The sequence below is a fragment of the Triturus cristatus genome, chromosome 2_1 (genome assembly GCF_964204655.1).
Source record: "Triturus cristatus chromosome 2_1, aTriCri1.1, whole genome shotgun sequence".
Lineage (NCBI taxonomy): Eukaryota > Metazoa > Chordata > Amphibia > Caudata > Salamandridae > Triturus > Triturus cristatus.
The window spans coordinates 612,843,049-612,861,603 of NC_140581.1; the positions used below are offsets into that span (position 1 = coordinate 612,843,049).

Here is an 18,555-nt window from a genome sequence, read left to right on the forward strand (position 1 = left end):
AGGGCTTGGAGGCTGCTGCAGAGGGGGCACTGGTGGACTGTCCTGCCCGCTGGCCCCAAGACCCATGACGCTGGGTCACACGTCCCCATCCGCGCAGAGGCTGAGCAGCTTGCGCCGGCCTTTGGCACTGGGAGGAACGTGGCCATGAAAGGAGCTAAAGGCAGACTGCATGGGGCAAGAGGTGGCAGCGAGGCCGAAGGGCCAGACTGTAGCCGAAGAGTGCTTAAAACGCTCGAGCGCATTGTCCGCCTTGTCGCCAAACAGGCGACAGCCAGCAAATGGCATGTCCAAAAGGGTCGATTGGACATTACCCGAGAAGCCAGTGGACCTCAGCCAGGTGTAGCGTCTCAGGGCTACCGACATTGAAATAGTCCTGCCTAGCGAGTCAGCGGTATCCAGCCTACAAAGGATGGCGAACTTTGCTGCATCCCCACCCTCTGCGACAGTGCGGGTGAGCACAGCCCGGGCCTCCTCCGGGCACTGCAGTAGCACTTGCGCAATCATGTCCCCCACACTGTGTAATGGCCCAAGAGGCATGCGGTGTTCACCGACCGCAGTCCTAAGCTGGCGGAAGAAAGGAATATGCTACTTACCAGTATGCATCTGTTCTTGGCATGTAGAGCTGCAGAGTTGTACACTTAGCATAGATCGCCATCTGGTGTTGGGCCCGGATGTTTGCAGTTTGTTTTTCTTCTTGGACAGTCTTTGGAAGTCACGAGTTTGGTGACTCCTCCTTCGGTCCGTACTGCGCATGGGCTTCGGCTCCATCCTCAGATTGTTTTTCGCCAACAGGGAAATGATGGAGCGTAGTAATAACAGTGAGAAACCCATGTGTTGTATCTAAATAAGATGTACTGGAACGGATACAGGTAGCCGGGGAGGCGGGTGGGCGTGTACAACTCTGCAGCTCTACATGCCAAGAACAGATGCATACTGGTAAGTAGCATATTCCGTTCGAGGCATATGAGCTGCAGATTGTACACTTAGCATAGATTATATAGCAGTACCCAACCCTAGCGGCGACCACCGGTATCCGTTGCAGCTGTTTGAAAAAGTGTCTTTAGTACAGCCTGGCCCACCCTAGCTTGCTGCTTGGAATGCACATCTACACAGTAGTGTTTTGTGAAGGTGTGCGGTGTAGACCATGTGGCTGCCTTGCAGATGTCATCTAAGGGTATATTCCCTAGAAAAGCCATAGAAGCCCCTAACTTTCTTGTAGAGTGGGCTTTAGGGGGAACAGATAATGTTCTCTTTGCCTTTTGATAGCAAATTTGTATGCATTTTACAATCCACCTAGCTATCCCTGATTTTGAAATGGGGTTGCCTTTATGTGGTGGAGAGAAGGAAACGAACAATTGTTTAGTCTTCCTGAAGGGTTGCGTTCTTTGTAGGTAGTATAGTAACTCCCTTTTTACATCAAGCGTGTGCAAGGCCCTTTCTGCAACAGATTGGGGTTGCGAAAAGAAGACAGGTAATTCCACTGATTGATTGAGGTGGAAGGGGGAAATGACTTTGGGCAGAAACTTCGGATTTGTGCGAAGTATGACCTTGCTGTGATGCATTTGTATGTAGGGTTCCTGTATGGTGAACGCCTGTATTTCACCAACCCTTCTAAGGGAGGTGATAGCTACAAGGAAAGCTGTTTTCCAGGTGAGAAACTGTAGCTCACATTTGTGCATTGGTTCGAAGGGCGGACCCATTAGACGTGTAAGAACCAAATTTAGATTCCATACAGGGGAAGGTGGTGCCCTGGGAGGAATTACTCGTTTAAGGCCTTCCATGAAGGCTTTAATAGCGGGCACTCTGAAGAGTGATAAATGCTGCCTGTTTTGTAGATAAGCAGCGATCGCTGCTAGGTGTAGGCGTATGGATGAATATGCCAGGTTACACCTGTGAAGATGGAGCAGATAGCATATTATGTGCTGTATGGATGCATCTAGAGGGTTGATTGTATTGTTACGGCAGTAAATTACGAATCTTTTCCACTTTGCGGCATAGCATGCTCTAGTGGTAGGGCGTCTGGCTTCCATGATGATGTTCATGCAATCAGGGGGAAGGTTAAGGTATCCGAATTCTAGGATTTCAGGAGCCAGATCGCCAGGTTGAGCTGAGCTGGGTCCGGGTGCCTGATTTCTCCATGGTTCTGGGTTAGGAGGCATGGGGATAGATGCAATTTTTGATGTGGTACCACTGACAGTTGTAGTAGCGTGGTGTACCACGGCTGCCTGGCCCACGTCGGAGCTACCAGAATGAGTGTGAGGGAGTGCTGTTGTAGCTTCCTGACCACTAATGGAATTAGTGGGAGAGGTGGAAAGGCGTATGCAAATCTGCCTGACCAGTTCATCCATATCGCATTGCCCTTGGACAATGGGTGTGGGTATCTGGCGGCGAAGCTTGGGCATTTTTTGTTTTCGTGGGTGGCGAAGAGGTCTATCTGAGGATGCCCCCACTGTTGGAAGAATGGGTGAAGAACTTGTGGATGCAGTTCCCATTCGCGTAGTTGTTGTGTTTGTCTGCTGAGCAGATCTGCCATGGTATTTTGTACGCCTGGAACGTGCTGTGCCAGGAGGAAGATGTTTTGGGGAATTGCCCATCTCCATATGCTCTGGGCTAAGCGGGAGAGCTGGGGAGAGTGTGTCCCCCCCTGTTTTTGTATATAATACATCGCAGTCATATTGTCTGTGCGAATGAGGACTGCTTTGCCCGAAATCTGTTTTTGGAAAGATTTTAGGGCTAGAAAGATCGCCAAGAGCTCCAGGTGGTTGATGTGGAGCGATTTTTGCTGTGGCGTCCATAGACCTTGCATGGTGAGGTGTAGGAGGTGCGCTCCCCAGCCGGAGAGCGATGCGTCCGCTGTTAGAATCACCTGAGGAACCGGGTCCAGGAACGGCCGCCCTTTGGAAAGGTTTGTGGTGTTCCACCACTGCAGAGAGTGATGTGTGCGGCCGTCCACCAACACCAGATCCGTCAGCTGACCCTGGGCCTGGTTCCACTGTTGTGCTAGGCACTCTTGAAGTGGACGCATGTGGAGTCTTGCATGGGGCACTATGAAGATGAGCTTCATAAACACTCTTGCTGGAAGAGAGTGTTGAGGAAGGAATGTTTTGCGTAAGGCTTGAATGCTTGTGATTCTGGCTGAGTTTGGATAGGCAATACCCTTGGAGGTGTCTATAGTGGCCCCGAGATATTGCTTTGTGTGAGATGGTATGAGGTGGGACTTTTGGTAGTTCACCGTGAAGCCTAGCTGGGGGAGCAGTTGGATGGTGCTGTTTGTATGCTGCACACATTGGTCGTAGGACGCGGCTTTTATCAGCCAGTCGTCCAGGTAAGGGAAGACGTGAATGTGTTGACGTCTGAGGTGTGCTGCTACTACTGCTAGGCATTTGGTAAACACCCGCGGTCACCGCACCCCCGAAGGGAAGAACCGTGAATTGGTAATGTTGCCCGTCCACCACGAACCTGAGGTATTTCCTGTGAGAGGGGTGTATTGGAATGTGAAAGTATGCGTCTTTCAGATCCAAGGTTGTGAGAAAGTCTCCCTGGCAGAGGAGTGGGAGGACTTGCTGTAGGGTGAAAATGGTCTGAGTGTATGTAGGCATTTAGAGGCCGGAGGTCGAGAATGGGTCTGAGGGTCCCGTCTTTCTTTGGTATTAAGAAATATAGGGAGTAGACCCCTAGATTTTGTTGATTGACGGAGACCTGCTCTATAGCGTGTTTTTGGAGGAGTGAGAGTACCTCTTGTTTGAGCAGTGTGGAATGTTCTTGAGACATTGGACGGTGCCTTGGTGGGATATTGGGTGGGGTAGATGTTAGTTCGAGACAGTACCCTGACCGAATGATTTGGGTTACCCATTTGTCCGATGTTATGGACTCCCATACGTGGATAAAGTTTTGTAGTCTGCCCCGACCGGAGTGGAATGGTCTGGGGGGAGCGGAGGGGAGTCATTGTGCGGGGGGGGGGGTGGCAGAACGGGTGTTGTTGGTTTTGCCCCTGCCCTTATTGTTGTTACCCCTGTAACCACCTCTCTGATTGCCCTTTGAAAAGGTATTTTGAGGAGGGGACTTGTAGGAGGTAGAGGCGTTATCGGTGGAGGAGCCTCTGCCTGTGCCACGAAAGGACGAGCGTCGAAAGGAACGTTTGGAGGCTTGTGTTTGGAGTGCCCCCATAGACTTTGCTGTGTCTGTGTCTTTCTTCATCTTTTCGAGCGCTTCGTCTACCTTTGGCCCAAAGAGTGTTTCCTGGTCGAAGGGGTGATTGAGTATGGATGCCTGGACTTCAGGCTTGAAACCTGAGATCCTGAGCCAGGCGTGGCGACGAAGCAGGACACTGGTATTTATGGCCCTAGAAGCAGTGTCGGCTGCATCGAGGGCACACTTAATGGAGGTGTTTGTGATTAGTTTACCCTCCTGTATAAGGTCATGAGCCTTGTGCTTGTATTTTTCTGGAAGGTGCTGCATAAGAGCCTCTAGTTCGTCATAGTGTGCTCTATCATATCGCGCAAGCAGTGCTTGTGTGTTTGCAATGCGCCACATGTTTGCAGCTTGGGAGGCGGTGCGTTTACCAGACGCGTCCAGAAGTTTAGATTCTTTGTCTGGCGGTGGGGCATCTCCTGAGGATTGGGAGTTAGCCCGCTTTCTAGCTGTGGAGACAACTAGGGAATCTAGGGGAGCAGGGCCCTTGATGTAAGCAGGGTCTGTGGGTGCCGCCTTGTACTTCTTCTCTATTCTAGGGTTCAGTACTCTGGCTCTGACAGGGTCTTTGAACACCTCTGTAGCGTGCTTGGTGACACCCTTAAGCATGGGTAAAATGGAAGTGGATTTGTCTTGTATATCAAATGTATCCAGTAGGAAGTATTCTTCTACTGGTTCACTGTGCATGTCCACCCCATGGTAGTGTGCTGCTCTCTGCACTAAATGATGAAACCCTAAGGAGTCCTCTGGAGGAGACGGCCTTGATGGGTATAGGTCGTCCTGAGGTACATTGGGTATATCAGGGTTATTGTAATCCTCCCATGGATCTGGGGTCCCTGGTGGAGTGGGATCCATTGGGGGGTCCGCCGGGTAATTGTCCGGATCCCCATCATCTGGATCTGGGGATGGGGCCGGATCATAGTGAGGTAAAGGTGGCGGAGACCTGTGAGGTGGAGGCGGTGGAGGAGGTGTGGGTAGGGGAGGCGGTGGTGGGGAGGGCACTCTGAGGGGAGAAGTAGCAGAGTCCTTCCTTTTGGGTGGAGGAGGAGGAGCCGGAGCATCAAGGCGTCTTTTCTTGGTAATTAAAGTCAAAAGCCCAGTCTTAGGATCTTTGGACAAAGTCTTTTGTAAAGGGTCTGGTGTAAACAGAGCCAATGGTGTCGAGTCGTCTGTCGGCACCGGTGATTTCGGAACCGGGGGTCTCGATGGTCTGTGTGCGCCATGCTTTTTTGAGGTCTCCGGGTGTTTCGGCGTCGAATGATGTTTCGGCGCCGGAGCATCGGTGCCGACAGATTTGTGTTTGTGTTTGGTCGGCACCGAGTGTCCAGGCTTCGGCACCGGTGGTTTCGGAGTCGAGCTGGATTTTGCAGTCTTCGGTGCCGGATGCTGTTTTTCGGCACCGGGTGTGGGCTGGCTCGATCCCGAGCTGCCATGAGACTTTGGGAGCTTCGACACCGGGCCCGAAGGTGGGGTGATCGAAGTTTTGGTTTTGCCCAGGCCGGCAGGCGAGGGAGTAACCTGAGTCTCTTTGGTTTTCGGCGTGGGGGTAGGAGGGGGCATATTACTCACGGCCCGCTGCGCTGGTGTAATGTCCTCCACGTCGGAGTCGTCGGCCTCGGAAGCGCTGACGACGTCTTCCTCCTGCTCGGTGTGTGTTTGCCCCGAAGCTTCGGCGTCGTCTCCGAAGATGTCCGGTGGAGCTGCGGAGGATGAGTGCGCCATGGTGCGTCGAGCTCTTCGATCTCGGATGGTCTTCTTCGATCGAAAAGACTTGCAGGCGGGGCAGTCTCTAGCCTCGTGTTCCGGAGAGAGGCAAAGGTTACACACCTGATGGAGGTCGGTGTGGGGAAATTTAGACCCACATTTTGGGCACTTTTTGAACGGAGTCCTTTCCATCGGCCGGGACCGGAGTCGCGGAGGGCCCGAAGGCCGGTGTCGATGAACGGGATGGAGAAAGTGCCGCTTCGAGAGATGAAGATGATGAAGGAACTCGAAGAATCGAGGATTTTCCGTCGAGGCTGGAACCGTAGAAGTTCGAAGCCGGAGCACGAAGTATCACATCCGAGCCCGATGGCGGAAAAAAACAATCTGAGGATGGAGCCGAAGCCCATGCGCAGTACGGACCGAAGGAGGAGTCACCAAACTCGTGACTTCCAAAGACTGTCCAAGAAGAAAAACAAACTGCAAACATCCGGGCCCAACACCAGATGGCGATCTATGCTAAGTGTACAATCTGCAGCTCATATGCCTCGAACACATCTTTCCAAGATGGTCCAGCTTCCTTGTTTCCCTATCTGGGGGAGCAATAGGGAACGCACCTTTTGATGTTGAGGCTTGGACCACAAAGCACTCTGGCATAGGGTGTTGGGAGAGGATGGCATCTGGCAATCATCATATTCACAGGAGCCCCTGTGCTGGGATTGGATCAAGTGCCCAGAAGGATGTCAGTGAGGACCTCATTAAAAGGCAGCAGGGGCTCCGAAGAGGCCGCTGTCAGCTGAAGCACCTCTGTCAGGAGGTTAGTCCTGACTGCCACCGTAGGAAGCTCAAGGCCTAAGGCCTCAGCCGCCCTACGCAACACCACAGCGTAGGAGGCCCCCTCCTCTGTAGCCATGGTAGGGGGAGAAAGCATACCAAGGTCTGGTGAGGTATCCAGACCACTGGCCTCACCCAACTCCTCTCGCCAGTCCGGCTCCCCAAGTTGGTCTGCTAGAGCGTCACCAAACCCCTCCCAGTCCTCCTCACCCTCCTCAGGCTGCCAGTCAGGGTAGTAGGGAACGCCAGGAAAGAAGAGTGGTACAAAAGTACCAATCGACGTCGGTCAGGCTCCGTGTCCAAGTTGGTGGTAATGCTGGGGTCGACGCAGTGGGGCACAACCGGCGTCGGGGGCGTTGTCAGTGGAATCGGCACGGAGGAAGGTACCGTGAAGTCGGCCAGCACCGATCCAGATCCAGGCCTGGATTCTCGGGGGCTCTCCGGTGCCAGAGCTGAAGATGCCAGCTTCAAAGGCCCAGGGCTCCCAGCCGAGTCTGCAGGGCCTGAAGGCACGCTGGCGGAGGCAGGCTGCCCAAAGTAGCTATGCAGCCCTTTGTAGAAAGCTCGAAGCTGGGTAGGAGACGCTCCGGTTACCGGAAAGGGAGGGAAGCACGGAGTTGTCCCAGAAGCGGGTTCTGAAGGCGGAGCCGGACAGCGACAGCGGTTTGGTTCCCGCATTGTCAGCCGATGGATGGGGAGAAGGCGAAGAGCGACGATGCTTCTTCGCCTTCTTCTTGTGCTTCGACTTACCCGAGGAGTGCAAAGACTTCGATGACTAGTGTTGATGGCTCTGCGATCGCTCCCGAAACCTTCCTCTCGTCAGAGACCTCGAGCGGTACGGAACAGACTGACGGGCCTTCAGAAGTTTTCGGGACCGCTTCCACAAAGACTTCGGGTTCATGGCCTGACAGTCCGAGCACGACTCGGGTCGTGGTCGCACTCCAGGCACCTAAGGCACACAAGGTGCGGATCCCTGACAGACATCTGCTTGTGACAGGAGTCACAAGGCTTGAAGCCGGTCCGAAGATGGGACATCCCTACATGCACCAGGAGTCGAAGGACTCGAAAAAGATGTCGACAAAAGTCGAAAAAGTTTCAGTCAAAAAGTGACTAAGGGGCACGCTCTCTCCGGATATGCGCTGGCTGATGCGGAAAAGATATTGATGTCAGCACGCAGGGGCGGCGTTTACGTAGACACAGTGACGTCATCCAGGCGACAACGATGCCGAAAGCAGAGTCGAACTATGCCGCCTACTGGCTCGCAGGGGTACTGCTAAGAAATGTTTCTACGGATCAAGTCTGACGCCTGGGGGTAATTCTAAGGTAAGGAAGAAAACAAGTTACTTACCTGTAACTGTAGTTCTCCAGTATTGGAGCTTTCATAGATTCACATGCCTTAATCATTCTCCGTCATCGAGACGGGAGTCTCCGGCACATAAAAAAGCATTGCTTAGTAGTATACCAAACTGAAAAAAGGCCTAGGCCCATTTTCCTTTGCAACCCATAACCTTCGTTATGTAAAAAAGGACTAAACTTGCCTCTGAACCAATCAGAACCTCTCACCCTCTAGAACCCTCCTGAGAGAACCTTCTGCCTCTCAGATTTTCGTGCACTTGTGCCATAATGTTCTGCGTGCTAAATCCGAGGTGAGCCTCTCAGGGGAGGAGGGTGGGATGCATGTGAATCTATGAAAGCTCCAATACTGGAGAACTACAGTTACAGGTAAATAACTTGTTTTCTTACTCCAGTATTGGAGCTTTCATAGATTCACATGCCTGAATCAGAATAGCGAGCAGTAGCTAAATGCACATTTTTTGTTACCCATATCCTGAAACAAGGAAACATATAGTGTGATAAAAACGGCATTTCTAAACCAAAATACACACATCAAAAATACTTTGCAAAATTGCATCAAATACAATAAATAACAATAAAATGTGCAAATGTAAACAAAAAAGGAAGGAGGGATGGATAAGATTCCTCAGCACCGCTTCTCCCACCGCCACATCTCTTCCTGTGGCCGTATCCAAGCAGTAATGCCTGGTGAAGGTGTGCGTACTCGTCCAGGTAGCCGCCCTGCAGATATCCTGGATCGGCACACCCGCAAATAAAGCAGTGGAGGTGGACACTGCTCTTGTCGAATGGGCACAGACTCGTGCATTCAGAGGTCGCCCAGCTGCCTGATGACAATACTCAATCGCACTGGAAATCCATCTGGCACTTCCCCTTTTTGACAAAGGGAAACCCTTCCTGGGTGCGCTGAAGGCAACAAAAAGTTGTGAAGACTTGCGGAAAGGCTTAGTTTTTTGCAAATAGAACTATAGACAGCGTTGGACATCCAGCGAGTGGAGTGCCCTTTCCACCGCTGTTGTTGGTTGAGGAAAAAATCGTTTGAGAATTAATGGCTCATTTAAATGAAAATCAGTTTGTACCTTTGGAATGAATTTTGGATTAGTCCCGAGTATCATTCTGTTCTCTTTGAATTGTAAGAAAGGCTCCTGGACCGTAAGAGCCTGAATTTCCCCCACTCTCCTGGCTGAAGTGAGCGCAATGAGAAGCGCAACTTTCCACGATAGGAACTTCAGATCTGCCCTGTGTATTGGCTCGAAGGGCTGTTTGATGAACTGGGAAAGAACAATGTTCAATTGCCAGAGAGGTGGTGGAGGTTTTATTGGAGGGAAAGCCCGGAACAATCCCTTCATAAATTGTTTGATGACTCTAGCGGACCACAAAGATGGACCAGAGGCAGTGCTTCTGTAGCGTGATATTGCGGCTAGGTGTATCTTTATCCATGCATGAGCCACACCGGACTTTGCCAAAAGCAAGATGTATGGAACAATCTCGTGAGCTGCCGAGTGCAGAGGATGAATGTTAGATCTTATGCACCATAAACAGAATCTCTTCCACTTCATCCGGTATGTTTTGTTTGTACTATCCGCCCTGGCTCTAGATAGAATGTCCCTGCACTCCGTTGGGATGTTCAGATGTTGAAATTCGCAGTATTCAGGAGCCAGGCTGCTAAGTGCAGTGATTTTGGATCCGGATAAAGTACTTCCCCCTGGCACATCGTCAGAAGTGACGGTATCGGCTGGAGGCAAATCGGGCGTTCCTCCGAGAGTAGTAGAAGCTCCGCGAACCAATGCTGCCTGGGCCACCATGGAGCTATCAGGATTATCCTGCATGGTTCTTTTTTGATCTTCATAAGAACCCTCAGCAGGAGGGGAATTGGAGGAAAGGCGTAGGCAAAGATGCCTAACCATGCCATCAAAAACGCATTCCCCCAAGATGCCCGTTGGGGAAGCCAGATTGCGAAGAACTGGCATTTCTTGTTCTCCCTTGTCGCGAAGAGGTCTACTGTCGGCCTTCCCCATTTTTGTGAGATGTTGTTTAAACTCCCTTGGTCGATCTCCAATTCGTGACAGACAGACTTCAGACTGCTGAGAGAATCCGCCTTGGTGTTCTGATCCCCTGGAAGATGTTCCGCTGTAATGGATATTCTGTGTTGTAGAGCCCACTCCCATATCAACTGGGCTTCTCGAGACAGGAAGAGTGATCTTGTTCCTCCCTGTTTGATCAAATAGTGCATCGCTGTTATGTTATAGGACTTTTATATAGCGCAGATTCAGCAACTGGTCTCTTCACGCTTTGGAGAGGAAGATAGCGTCCTAGTACCGTGCAGTAACATAAGAAAAAGTGAGGTGTTATTCTAATGACTCTCTAAACAGGATAGTTTTAAGAAGTTTCCTGAATTTCAAAAGAAAGGGCTCCTTGTGCAGGTGTTCCGGCAGGTTATTCCAGAGATGTGAAGAAGAGTCGAACAAGCCCTGCCCCCCTTGGAGGTGACTTTAAACCGAGGGGGGACTAAAAGACCCACCTCCAAGGACCGCAGAATACGTCTCAGGGTATATATTTGAAAGCGCTCCTTAATGTATGCAGGGGCCTGGCCGTATAGGGCTTTATGAGTGATGCAGAGGCCTTTGAAGATGGCTCTTTGCTTCATCGGCAGCCAGTGCAGTTTGGTAAGGAGGTCAGAGGCATGCGCCCTTCTGGGCAGGCCAAAAATCAGACGGGCTGCATCATTCTGCACCACCTGCAATTTCCTGATCAAGTTTAATGGCAGGCCAATGTACAAGGCGTTGCCATAATCCAGCCTTGAAATAATGGTAGGAGACACAATCATCTGCAATGAGGTCGTAGACAGGAGGGGCACAAGTTTACGTAAATGCCTCAGGAGGCCAATGCATGTCCCCACAACTGATGTAACTTGCCTAGCCATGGTGAGATCAGAGTATTTTAATACCTAAACTTTAAAAGCTGTTGTGTTGTCTGTTCTTATTAACACAGCTGCACCTTGAGTCCTTGGTAGGAACGCCAACAATGCTAAGCGGACGGCTCTGAGCTCCAAGAGGTTGATATGCAATTGCTGCTTGTTCAATTAACAGCGACCGCTGACTTGCAGGTCCTGAAGGAACGCTCCCCAGCCTTCCAAGGACGCATCTGTGGTAGCCATTAATGGGGGTGTTTGAGTCAGGAAAGAAAGGCCATGCGAGATGTTCACTTTCCGGGTCCACCATGTTGCCGCGTGGATCATGGTCGGCGTTACCCTGAGTAAATCGTCGAAGGATCCTGTTGCTTGATGCCATTGAAGATCTAGCTGCTCTTGCAACGGATGCATCCTTAGTCTTCAGAAAGTTACGAGGGGAATGCAAGATGACATCCTTCGCAGCAATGACTTGTACTTGCGTACTGAAAGAGACTTTCTTTTTATAAAAGCCTGGGAGAGAGATATTATTCCCAGCTGTCTTTCCTCGGAGGGGAACGCTTTGTTTACCTCTGTATCTAGAATTGCTCCCAAGAAGGTGATATTTCTTGTCGGCTGAAGAGTTGGCTTCTCTTCGTTTAAAGTCAGACCCAATCTGGCAAACAGTTCCACGCAAGCCCTTGTTGACGACCGGGCCGACGCTGCTGATGGTGCTTTGACTAACCAGTCGTCGAGGTAAGGAAATACTTGGTGTTTCTGCTTCCTTAGAACCGCTGCCACTGGAGCCAGGCATTTCGTAAAAATACTCTGGGCTGATTTCAGGCCAAAAGGCAGTACCCTGAATTGGTAGTGTTCTCCGGCCACCATGAAACCAAGGTACTGCCTGTGGGAAGGATAGATTGGGATATGAAAGTACGCATCCCGTAGGTCCAATTTGGTCATATGATCTCCTGGGTTTAATAGCAGCAGAATATCTTGGAGGGAAATCATTCTGAAGGATTGTTCCTTGAGGTAAGTATTTAGGGATCTGAGGTCCAAAATAGGGCGCCATTGGAGAACATTTTTCTTGACTAGGAAAAACCAGGAATAAAATCCCCTTCCTCTCTGAGAATTCGGTACCGGTTCTATTGCTCCCTTTCGGAGCATTGTCCGAATTTCTTGACGCGTCTAATGCAAATATTTGACCTCTTGGTGGTGTACAAGGGGGGGTTTGCAGAAACTCTAGAGTATGTCCGAATTGTATTATGTTGAGGACCCATTGGTCCGTAGTTATTTGCTGCCAATTTTGAAGATAAGAAATTCTTCCACCCAGGGGAACATGTGAAATAAGAGTAATAGCCAGAGTTAGCCAGAGTTAGAAAGTTGTCATTGTGGCCGGGTGTTGTCTTTCCCCTGACGACCTCCTCGACCTCTAGGAGTAGATTTCGTGTAACCTCCTGTTTGTCGCTGCGAATACTGTTGACGGTATGGCTGAGGTAAGGTGGAGTAAGAAGTATACCGGCCTTGTTGGTAACCCCCTCTATAGGAGGATTGGCCCCTACCTCTTGAGCCTCGAAAAGGAACTTTCCTATATTGCAATGTTCCCAGAGATTTAGCTGTTTCTGTATCTTTTTTGATACTCTGCAAGGCCTCGTCAATGTGCTTCCCGAACAAATCTTCTCCATTGAAGGGAAGGTCCAAGATCTTATTCTGGACTTCGGGCCTAAAAGCTATCACTCTTAGCCATCCTTGTCGGCGCAAAACAGCCGCTCCACCCAAAGATCTGAAGGCCGTGGTCGCAATGTCCATTGCGCAATCTATGACTTCAGCCGAAGTCCTTTCACCTTCTTGGAGGATTTTCCTGGCTTCCTGTCTGTTAGCCTCAGGAATGCTGTCTATGTAAGGCAATAGGTCGCACCACATTTGCCTATCATACCTGCCCAGGATGGCCAGGGCATTCGCAGCCTTAACTAGAAGGGCAGACATGGACGAAAATCTCTTCCCCGCATTGTCCAAGCGCCTACCCTCTCTGTCGGGAGGCGTTGAGATTGGAGCCGACGGATTCCTCGATTTTTGCTGAGCCGCTTGAGTTATAACTGAGTCCAGCTTGGGGTGGCCTAGTAGACAAGCAGGAGCATCCGAGGGCGCTTTATATTTCTTGTCCAGCCTGCCGAGTACTGGAGTAACCGTTGCCGGCGTCTCCATTACCTTGAGACCTTCTTCCCATAGATGACTAACAATCGGGAGAGATCGAACTGTCTTGCGAAACGGCTCCTTGAAATCATACAAGAAGCCCTCTGTTTTGTCCGATGACACGTTGAGCGCAAATCTCTGAGCAGCTCTCTCCATAAGATTATGGAACCCCCCGATGTCCTCCGGAGGAGATTCGACAGGCCTCGGAGAAGGAGATGAAGGGGACGGAATGAGATAATCATCCCATTCTTTACTAGGGTCTGTTATCTCCCCCTCTTCCTGTTCCTCATCGTCAGAGATGTCTGGAGCCGGTTGTGGTAATGGTGATATAGGCCTGATAGTGTTGCTGGGGACGGTCTTGAAATCCCCCATAATCATCCTCTCAGTCATCTTCCTGACATTTAACATGTAATTGCGAGGGGCTACAGGCGTAGCCAAAATGACCATCATTATCCTCCTCCTGCGAGTCTTCTTCCTCTAACAAGTGGGATGGAACCAGAGGTGTTACCTTGCTTGGAGATGTAATATCTGGGGTAATCCTCCTTTTCCTGGTAAAATCCAGTTTTTCTGGGGTTTTTTCTCTCGTCGACGAGCCAGTCGACGAGATTGGCGTCGATATCGCCGACGAAACCGTCGTCGCCGCTGCTACCGTCGCCGATCCTGTTGTCACGGTCGTCGTAGTCGTGGTGGTCGTCGATGTCGCCGTCGCTCTCGTTGTTGACACTGCAGTCGACTACGCCATCGTTGACGAGGGTATAGGTTTAATAGTGATCTTTACCTCACTTTTCTTCGTCAATGACACTACTTTCTTCGTCGTCAATCCCGTCGACGACGTAGATTTTGCTCATTTCTCTTCAGGAGATGTAGAGGCTGGCTTTTGAAGTGAATGTTTAATTTTAAGGGGTGATTTTGAAGGCTCTAAACTCGTCTTTTTTAATGTTTTACCCCTGAAGCATGACCCTTGCTCTCCTTTTCTATAGTTTGACCCAGTCGTGATCTTTTTAAGAGCCTTCTCAGGTCTTTCCCCTGAGGTATGAGCCTGAGAAGATCTACTTCTTTTTTGAGATCTCTTTGAAGTTATATGGCGCAGGCTCTAAATAAACCCTTCTTCTCCTTGTCAGCCATTCTCCAGAAGTTGATGAAAAATCAGTAGAATAAACTCTTCAATCTAGAACCAAACTGCAGAATTTGAGCAGAGCTCAAAGGAGACTCCCTAGCACAACGTGCGGTAGAAAATCTGAGGGGCAGAAGGTTCTCTCAGGAGGGTTCTAGAGGGTGAGAGGTTCTGATTGGTTCAGAGACAAGTTTAGTCCTTTTTTACATAACGAAGGTTATGGGTTGCAAAGGAAAATGGGCCTAGGCCTTTTTTCAGTTTGGTATACAACTAAGCAATGCTTTTTTTATGTACCGGAGACTCCCGTCTCGACGACGGGGAATGATTCAGGCATGTGAATCTATGAAAGCTCCAATACTGGAGTAATCTATAACTAATGGCATCTTTCAGATGGGATTGGTTAATGTATTACATGGTGAGGTTGCGCAACCGCACCATATAAAACACCCAATTTCCTTACATAGATTATATGAGAATATTGACTTAAAAGGCACGAGGTGTTCAACAAATGCAGTGCCTATCGGAAGAAAACATCCTCTCTCCAAAGATATCCAGCCTTTTGCATGCCTTTTCCGATGGAGCGGTAGGGAACGTGATCCTAGAAGTGGGTGCTTGGTCTGCCAAGCTTTGTGGGGTAGGGTGCTGGGAAAGGAACCTGGGGTCCCCAAGAGCAGGGCGATGGTGACGGGCAATTGCTCTATGCACAGGAGCCTCTGTGCATGGCTTGGACCAGGCCCCAAGTAGGACTTCAGTAAGGGATTCATGAAATAGGAGTAAGGGTTCAGACAGGGTGAATCATGGCTGAATCACCTCGGTCAAAACATTCATCTTGACCTCCACTGAGGGCAGGATAAGGTTCAAGACCTCAGCCACGCTATGAACCACCTTAGCAAGAGAGGCTCTCTCCTCCGTAGCCACAGTAGGACAACAGACCAAACCAGTGTCAGGCAGTGTCTACCCAACTTGCCTCTGTCAGACCTCATACAAGCTGCCCTCCTCACCTAAGGAATGCTGGTAACCATAAGGGTCCTCAGACTTCTCCCACTCGTCTCCCTCTCCAGGCCCACCAACAGTAAAAGCCACTGGCTCTGGCATTGAGCGTCATGCCTCTGGCTCCGCGTCGGAGTTGGGAATAAGTATGGGGATGGCGGCGGCGCAGGGGCTGTCTGAACTGGAGCCAGAGTTGAGGTAGGTCTTGGTCTTTGTGTCGGCTCAATTACGGATTGAGCAAGGATTACCCAGCGGATGGGATCCACCAGGGGTCCCCTGCTGAACCCATGGGATTCGAAGATGCTACAGAGGGATTGTTCGCCACAAAGTGCAGTGCATAGCCTCATAAAATCCTTTGAGCTGGGCGGGGGTCGCGCCAGCTCCCGGAAAGTCAGGGAAGCGCGGAGCAGACCCTGACTCAGGCTCTGCCAAAGCACTAGGTCTGACATGCCGACGCTCCCCCGCCTCGATGGACGATTGGGACTTACCCGATTTCCCCAATGACTTGAAGTGTGATGATAAGATCTGGAGAATTGCGGAGTCATCCGACGTCGGGCAGGAAGAGCTTGAGGGATCGCTCTCTCAGTGCTTTCAGATGCATGGTGTTGCAGTCCACACAGATCTTGGAGTTGTGGTAATGCTCCAAGCACCATAACTACACCAAGTAAGGGTTCTGTCACACACAAACATGTTTGTGACAGGCTCCACATAGCTTGAAACCAGTTAGTTTCTTGGGTGACATTCCTCACGCCAGGAGAAAAGATCTCTCAAAAACACTCAACAAAAAGTTGCAAAAAGCAAATAAAAAAAATTACAGAGTAGCTCAGACCAGATCAGCGATATCTGGAACGATAAGAAAAGAAATGATGTAAGCATGCCGTCTACATATGTACCGCGCAAATCACTTCAAGCGCAGAAGATGCTGCCGACGTGGAGCCGAACGACGCCAGTCATCAGCAGCAGGGGTACTGCTCAAAAATCTTCCAGATGCAGTCTGATGCCTGGTTGTATTCTAAGGTAAGGAATCTGTGGCTAGAAGTCTTATAAGATATTGTGTGCATGTCTACTAAAGTGGCATATCAATGTAACATCTCTCGAGGAGGAAATGAGACAGATGAGCGTTCTGCAGAATCCCATGGCCTTTCCTGACAGTTTTTGACCCACAATGCCTACCTCAGCTGATTCCAACAAGGTAGATGAGCAGGAACAATGTGGGAGGGTGGATGTAGGATGCCTCCTTTCTCATTACAGGCTGTTGAGGATTTAAGAAATACAATGTCAGATCAATCTCCAGCATGAGTAGCAGTGAAAACCCTACACATGAATGATTTCCTCCACAGAAATGTGCAGTGATCTTTTCAGTTTCACCTAACATCTCCATCGTTTAAACTTCTGGGTTTACAGCTCCACCAATGGAACAAATGGCAGAGCCACACCAAGAAGCACAATGTAGATTCCGGACCATGACCAAAGCTGCGCCAAGATCTCTACATTATGTTTACACTCAAAGATTCACTTCACTGACAAGGCCAGCAGAAGAGGTGTGAGGAAAATTTGGAAAAGGGACGCGACACTGGGTGAGAACAAAAAACAGCGAGGTATGCAATTTGGAGGATAAAATTGGATGAACATTTCTTCAGATGCTTCTGATACTTCACATGCAAGCTTCATACAGAATATTGCCAAGCTTGTGAACAAGACTCTTGGGCCCTTCACGTGGGGTGCTTGTTCCAGTAGTATATGTACCTCCGATAATCTGAGTGAACAGACTGTGGATAAAGGGCAGCACATTTTAGTTGCTCTATAGGAGGTCAGAGTACAGAATAAACCTTTATTGCAGAGAGAAAGTGAAGGCTCAAATGGAACAGCTGTTGTCAGTACTTGAACTTCTTGACAGGGGTGCAAAACAGCCAGTAAGAAGTCCATAGTGCCACGTTAGCTACACCTGGTCCTCTAGCAATACAACATTTCAACATTCCAACTCTATGATGGGCCCTGCTGATACAATCAAAACAGTGGAAAACCGGGAAGAACGTGCACTCTGCCACATTAGTGAAAGTACGAGTTATCTTGTAAGCAACAGCTGAAAAGTTGAAAAAATGACTTCCTATGGGCATGACTATATCCGATATGAACCGTCTCAGTAAAGGAGCAACATGCTAGAGAACAATAAATGTGTTTCAATAAATTCTCAGGAGGCAATGACATGCTGGAAGCAAAGAGAAAGTGATCTAATGGCTCTGAATGTCAGCCGAGACGCTGATGATCTCGCTCACAGGTTTGAAGCCATTTCAACAGAGCACAGCAGGCGAAGAAGCTTTTAGTCTTTTTTCTGAACTGCTTTACTGCTGCATATCTCTTGTTTGTGCTCCCACTGTTGTAACGCTTGATCCAACGGCCACTGGTTAGGCATTTTGAAATTGAGGTTACATGTTGTGTTTAGTGCCTTTGTTGAGGATATTAGCATTTTCTCACCAATGGTAAGATCAAATATATCAACTACCAATGAATTACTCATGTGGCTTGGAATCCTTTACGTAAGACACAATTTCAAGAGGCCATTTTGTAATACTATTCAGAGAGCCAACGCCTTTCTCTAACAGTACACTTCAGGGTGATATCAATGAGTACTGGACAAACAATCACCACCATGCGGTGTGCTTATTACAAAAAAAATCCTATAGACAAAAAATAAACAGGGTGGAAGTGCACCACTAAGGCAAGTCTATAAAATCCTTCTTCAGCAATTAATTCCATTTTATACCAACAGCAACCTAGTTAACATTAGTTATACAGTCGGTGGTCAGCAATAGGCAAATTGGCGCTCTAAGGTCTATCACAAGTACAAATAAAATTCAGTTAAGGCAGGTAATCTGGCACGGTGCATAAGGTAGGGAAAAACCACCAGATCCCCACATGTGTGGCCAGCAGACCACTTATGCTATATATACAAATCTTCTGCACACGTTCAAAAGTAAATACATGAAGTTACATAAAATATCACAATGATGCTTGTCTTTATATTTTCAGATGTCTTTAATTCAAGATCTTTAAGCCTTCTTAGCTAACACCAGTGTTTCGTCGCTGTTACAGGGGATTACCCTGCCACTTCTTCAGGGCTGAGGTCAGTTTCAAGTAGTCTCTTAATTCCGGTGAGAATTCCCAACCCGGAAGGGGTTCCTATAGGTTCTGCTCCTAGAGAGGCAGACCAATTAGTCTTGTGTCCGGAAAGTAAATATGCTTCCAAATACAAGGGAGTTTCTTTTAGAAGAGCTACCCCATCCAGCAGTAT

The 18,555-nt window shown here is 49.4% G+C and overlaps 1 protein-coding gene across 3 annotated transcripts in view; it reads right to left on the minus strand.

Moving 5' to 3' along the window:
* CHD1 (chromodomain helicase DNA binding protein 1) overlaps positions 1–18,555 on the minus strand; it is a 1,484,343-nt gene that overhangs the window by 594,333 nt on the left and 871,455 nt on the right. The gene's annotated exons all lie outside the window — the stretch shown is intronic.